This window comes from Paramormyrops kingsleyae, chromosome 18, assembly GCF_048594095.1.
Source record: "Paramormyrops kingsleyae isolate MSU_618 chromosome 18, PKINGS_0.4, whole genome shotgun sequence".
Classification (NCBI taxonomy): Eukaryota; Metazoa; Chordata; class Actinopteri; order Osteoglossiformes; family Mormyridae; genus Paramormyrops; species Paramormyrops kingsleyae.
Genome location: NC_132814.1, coordinates 11143912 through 11149857, shown reverse-complemented (window position 1 = coordinate 11149857; position 5946 = coordinate 11143912).

The following is a 5946-nucleotide window of genomic DNA, read 5'->3' as shown; positions in this document are numbered from 1 at the left end:
TTCTTGTTTCAAAAGTCTTGAAGCCCTTAGTTTGATATTATGTAGTTAAGTTTAAACTAAGTTGCAAAGCAACTCAGTGAAGTGTGCTTAAAGTAAGTATACCTATACTGTATATCTATCAGGTGTGGTGCCGGGACAGCGGATGTGGCTGAATGGACGCGCCGCTCACAGACACACTTCTCACTCACACCGGTCTTTGCAGAAGCAGGAAACTCCTCTGGCCCTGATGCAGCCGGTATCCATGGCAATGAACTTTTGGAGGATAAAAAACATTGGAAAAAACGCCATCAAAATATTTATCATAAAATACGTACATAAGGGGCATACGTAAAAATTCTGGGCCCCTAGACAAAATTTCACCTTGGTCCCACCGCCCAATTTAATGTAGGAATGAGGGAAGGCACTGGTAACACAAGGGAACAACGTCAATGACTGGGGATCACAGGACTAGGAAGCACTTTTATACAAAACTGACAAGGGAGCTAATGAGAGGCAGCTGGAGTGATTGAAACGAGGGCAGGATCAAGAAGTAAGACAAACGAGTGCCGGGCGTGGCTCGTTAGGGACACGCCAGGGAGAACACCGGTGGGTGAGGCAGACGTGGTGGGCAGGATGTTACAGACAGTACATAATACATAATACAAATATTTTACAGTCTCACAAAAACAATGTTTCTGTAGGACATGTAATTTTGTTTCTGAATTGATTGCATTTTCTGTTTTTCACCTGGATGTGGAATTTCATCTCTTTGAGCCTGTGGTTGCTGTATATTGCAGAGCTGATGGGGGATTGTGAGTAGAGAGCACAACTGTGGTTTTTTTGGACCCTGGCACCTCTATCTCCCACTGTAATCTGTCTGGAGGCGTAGGGTTGCAGGAATTTTCTGAATAGGTACATGCAGTAATGGAAAAATTGGATGGCCAGCCAGTGGAAACCAAACAGAGCAATATGTTCGAGTACCCAACAGATGTGTCTGGTTGTATTCACAATTATTGGTGAAGCACACTTGAGAAACACTTCCTTCAACATAATTATACCTTTCAATACCCTTTTATTCCCAGGCAACTCTAATTGTTAATTTAGTTTTTAATGTTAAGCAAATTGATACCATCACATATACCGTCAGCTTCATGTTTAGCATAATAAATATGATTAGTTACTGAAAAGTCATTTAAATGTAATGTTGTGATGGTCTGGCGCCCCATCCTGGGATATTCCCAGGCTTGTGCCCATGGCATCTGCAATAGGCTCCAGACTCCCACGACCCTGCATAGGACAGAAGGTAAGGTAAGGAGCACACACCGATACAGTGTGTTGCCACACCCACCGCCGCAGGGATGCGACCCCAACTGCAGCCGTGCAGCAGGTGATACCTCAGCACCACACTAGTTTGAATAGAATAGAACCGTGTGAAGTTTTTTTTTTCTGGTGGCTGGAGTGCCAGTCCTGTCACCAACCCCCAAATTATCCATGAAAGACGGAGGACCTGCTTGAAGCCTGGATGTAGATTAACGTCAAACCCAGGATGAAGCAATTAGAGGTTAAGGGCCTTGTTCAAGGACCCAAAGGAGTATAAACACTGGGTATTCACGGGATTCAAACCAGCAACCTTCTGACTGCTATCACAGATCCCTAGTCTCAGGGTCACATTTGCAAAGGGTTTATTGGAATGGTTTGACTCAAGTTTATAACATTATTGAATGTCCTCTGAAAATTCCTCAGTTTAAAATGCAATGAACGCACTCTGTAATGTTTATCAGTCACACACAGCTGAAGTGTTGCATGCTTAGATGCTTGGCCTGAACACAGCAGTATAGCTTAGCACCGCATCAACAGCATATGCAACCATAAACAAAATGATACATTTATACTCTGTGGCCACTTTATTAGGTACACTTATCTAATGCTGAGTATGACCACTTTTGTGTCCATGCTGACTTGTTTTTTGCCGTTTTCTTACAGGAAATGGTCATTGGAAAATGGATAGACAGTGGGGGCATAAAAAATGCATACAATCATATTATAGTCACAAAGTTCTTCCAGCAAAAATGCAGAAGCTTTGAGGTAAATGGTTGAGGAATAAGCTGTGGGTTATTTAGTTGGGGTTATGAAAGGCATCAGCATACTCTGCAGTTTCCAAATCCTATTTATTGGAGAATCAATTTTTTTTTTTAAGTGTGTAAATGTTGTACTACTTCAAACAAATAGGATCCTGTACAGTTTCACTTCCAAACATGCATCCTGGACAGGGTTACGGTGGGATTGGAGCCTATCCCAGGCAGAGCAGGTCACAGGGCTGGGGATCTCTCTGGATGGGATGCCAGTGCATCGCAGGGCAGGTACACAAACATAAACACAGGAGGGCTTATTTAGGGGTGCCAGGTTATCAGACTGTTGTCTTTGACTTTGGGAGGAAGCTGAAGTAGCTTGGGGGGATGCATGTGGCACAAAGATTGCCAGCTTGCTTTCATTAAGGTCGCTGCTAGTTTTATTATAGCGTGGTTATTCTCGCTGTGGGTTTTGGATTAATTTTCCTACAGAAATCGTCCCCCCAAGCCATCCAACATGGCCACCTGATTGGCTTGACTCCTGTTGTCATAGTGACATTGCAGGAACCCAAGAACCCCGATTACTGAAGGTCCCAGAGACTGGAACTGTCCCTAACTAACTAACTAACTAACTTTAGCACCAGTTTTGGGCACAGGTGTGTTTATTTATCAGATTGGCACTAGTGGGATTTCTAGGGTGGCGCAGTGGCACCAGAGTTCCTGGCATGCAGATTTATCCTTGTCTGTTCCAAAGTATCAAAGCTAAACTTCATTTCAGTACAGAACGTAATTTATAAACATTATGGTGTAAATGTTGTGTAGTAAATTGCATAGTATCGCTACCCATTCATTGCAGTTACATTTTCTGTTCATCCTGATTTACTAGTGGGAGATTTACTCAGGTGCAGTTATACAGTCCTACGTTGTGTCAATAAATAAACAAAAGCTACATTTTTACAGCCAGCCATATAAATTGGCAAAGTAAAATAATATAAAAGTAAAGATGCAATTTCATTGCCAAGCTAGGTTACCCAGAAGTCTTTGTTGTTTAACAATATTCTCCTAAAGCCAGATATTAAAAGTGGATGTTGTCGAATGGGGGGGGGGGGGGGGATTGGGGGGTCTGTAGCCATGCACCTGTTTTAGGGAAGTCAGCCAACTGGCCGACCTTGTTAGTGGTCAATCTGTCTATTTTAGATGCCACATTTTAGCAATATTATTTCGTACCATTTGTCAATCAGTTTCTCACCACATGCTATAACAGTTAGCTTTAACATACTGTACACTATAAATGCACAAGATCTCAAATTTCCAGCCACCGAAGGCTCATGCGGGGATCAGATGTTTTTTAGCAGAACGTATTGAATGCAATTTCTCATTTAAAAGTTGTTGGCATATAACATTTGTGAAACTTGGTGTTTTGATAGCAGAAGTGCATAGTTTCTAGTGTTCTCTCACCGTTTGGGATGAAATTTGCTTTGCTGTCACTTGTCTTTATTTCTGAAGCTACGCGTTGAATGTGAATGGATACGTTGAAACTAGTGAAAACAGGGCGGTGACAATGACAAGCGATAAGGAAGGGGGATCCCGAAAGGGAAAAGAGAAATGAGGGCCTGTGTCTTTAAGAAAGTTCTTTGTATTTGTGTGTGTATATCCAGACTAGATCCCAGCAAACAGTGCTGTCCCTCCTGGTTTTTAAGTGCCTAATAGCTCGCTGGTGCCGATTTCACCTAAGATCACTCGGGTTCAAAGCGGCACCGATAAACACCTTTCTTATCGAGGTTGGCCTGAATTTATCTGAGGAGGCTCATTGTGTTGTCTGATCTCCAAATGACACTAACATGGCCGATGCTTCTGAGGAGCAGGTCAGCCGTATGAGCAGATAAAGCAAAGGATAGAAGGTTATAAAGGCCTCAAACAGGAAGGGGAAGCCCCATCCAATGCTGAAAGCAGTTGTTTTTGGAGATGTAGTTTTAGTTGTGATTAGTGCCAACTCGTCGCCAACAGTTGAGAACAAAGTGGACGTGTGAATAGATTTCGGTAACACTGTAGATACATCTCGCTGTGACAAAAAAGAACGCTCAGTGTCACATAAAGTGATACACAACAAGCTGAGTGAGTGGGCTTTCCAGGTGACCGCGGTCTCATGCAGGATGTCCACGCCTCCCGCTTCCCATAAATATCTTTGCTCTTTGATCTGTATTCCTGGCACCAACATAACACACAAGAACCTGTAGTGACTCAAACCATTTAAATTATGTTGTAGCTTTTTTACAGTCTCAAATGTGACTTCCTTTCTAATTAAAATTCCAAATTGTAATTCTAAACTGTTTTACTCCATTTCATCAGATTTTCGTCAACTTTCATCTATTTTAACATTTCATACATTAATGTTTTCTTCTTAATCCAAAAGTGACCTTTTAATTGTTTGCTTTATTAAGCAGTCAGCCTTTGCAACTTTTCTGTTTTTTTTTATCATTCAAAGATATAATACCTATGAAAATTTGAGATTAATGTCAAATACATGCTGAAGCTGTCAACAAGGCCTTTTCAGGGCATGGAAATGTTTGGTACTTTGACATATTTGTAAGTTTAATGGGTAGAGAATGCCAGGTTTTGCTTGACTTGAGGAGGAACACTTACCAAAATTAAGCCTTATGAGCTTTTTAAAATTGTGCTATTTATTTACTATGCGACTTAACATAATGTGTGTGTGTGTGTGTGTGTGTGTGCAACCCTGCGGTGTTGGCGGCTGCCCAGGGTTGGTTCCTGCCTGCACCCATTGTTCCTGGAATAGGCTCCAGTCCCCCCTGCAACCCCAGTTGGGATTAAGTGGTTATGGTGATGGATGGATGGACTTAACATAATGTTGAGTTGACGGGTGCTTGCTGTTTTGTAATGATGAAACAACAGGTTTGTCTTCCCACACTGTCCCTGAAATACCCTCACTGAGCAGTTGGATGGATGGATAGATGAATGGATGGATAGATGTTTGGTATGGCTGAGCAGGAAAACAGAATTCAGAAAACTGAAACTCAGAAAACAAATATTCCAAACATTCAAGATCAACACTTAAGCTGTTAAGTGAGTTTACAAAATATTTTACAATCACAAATTATTATGTGTTGATGCTATATTTCAGGTATTGTAATTATGCACTTGACAAAGCAGCTAGGTTTGCCAGTGTAAGGTGATGTGTACACGGAGCAGGGCAGTGGTTCACTGGCCAGTAAATGTGGCCTCACGCCCACAGAGATGTGACTTCAGTTCCTTCCCCTGGATTGTTCATTGAGGCTCTTTTGGGACAGCCACTGTTTTTGTTGTTTTGTTTATTTTATTTTAAAAGATGTTACTCATATTGCTAAAATGCCAGTGCATCTGACCACAAGCACATGTACTGCACTGTACCAGCTAGACATTGACATCTGCTGGTCCAGCACCATCAGTTGCCCGCAGTGCGACTCCATGACCCAAGAAGCCGTTTCCACAGAGAGCTCCCTTTTCATCCACCAGAACCAGCTGGTGCACCGCTATACTGGAATCTACTGCCTCCTATTCCTTGCCAAGACCTGAGGTGTTACTGTGCCCCATTTGCCTTTGCAGCACGTTTGTAAGTGATATTAGTGATTTCTGTTCCTTTCAGCCCCCAGGCAGGTGGCAGGAGGTGCTGAGCTCTGATTATCGTGCTCCGATTGCGCTTTGCCGGCCTGGGGGTAGCGAGACTGTCTCTATCCCGGGGGGGCTGGCAGAGAACCTCTGTTCTCTCTTTCTCGCAGAGATTCGTGGTCTGTTAGGCCATGTTTCTTTGTGTCTATTTCTGGATATCATGACTTACAAGTTTCAATGTCACTCTCCCCCGTTTCCTCTTCCTGCCATTGTTAGTTGGTGATGTCACATG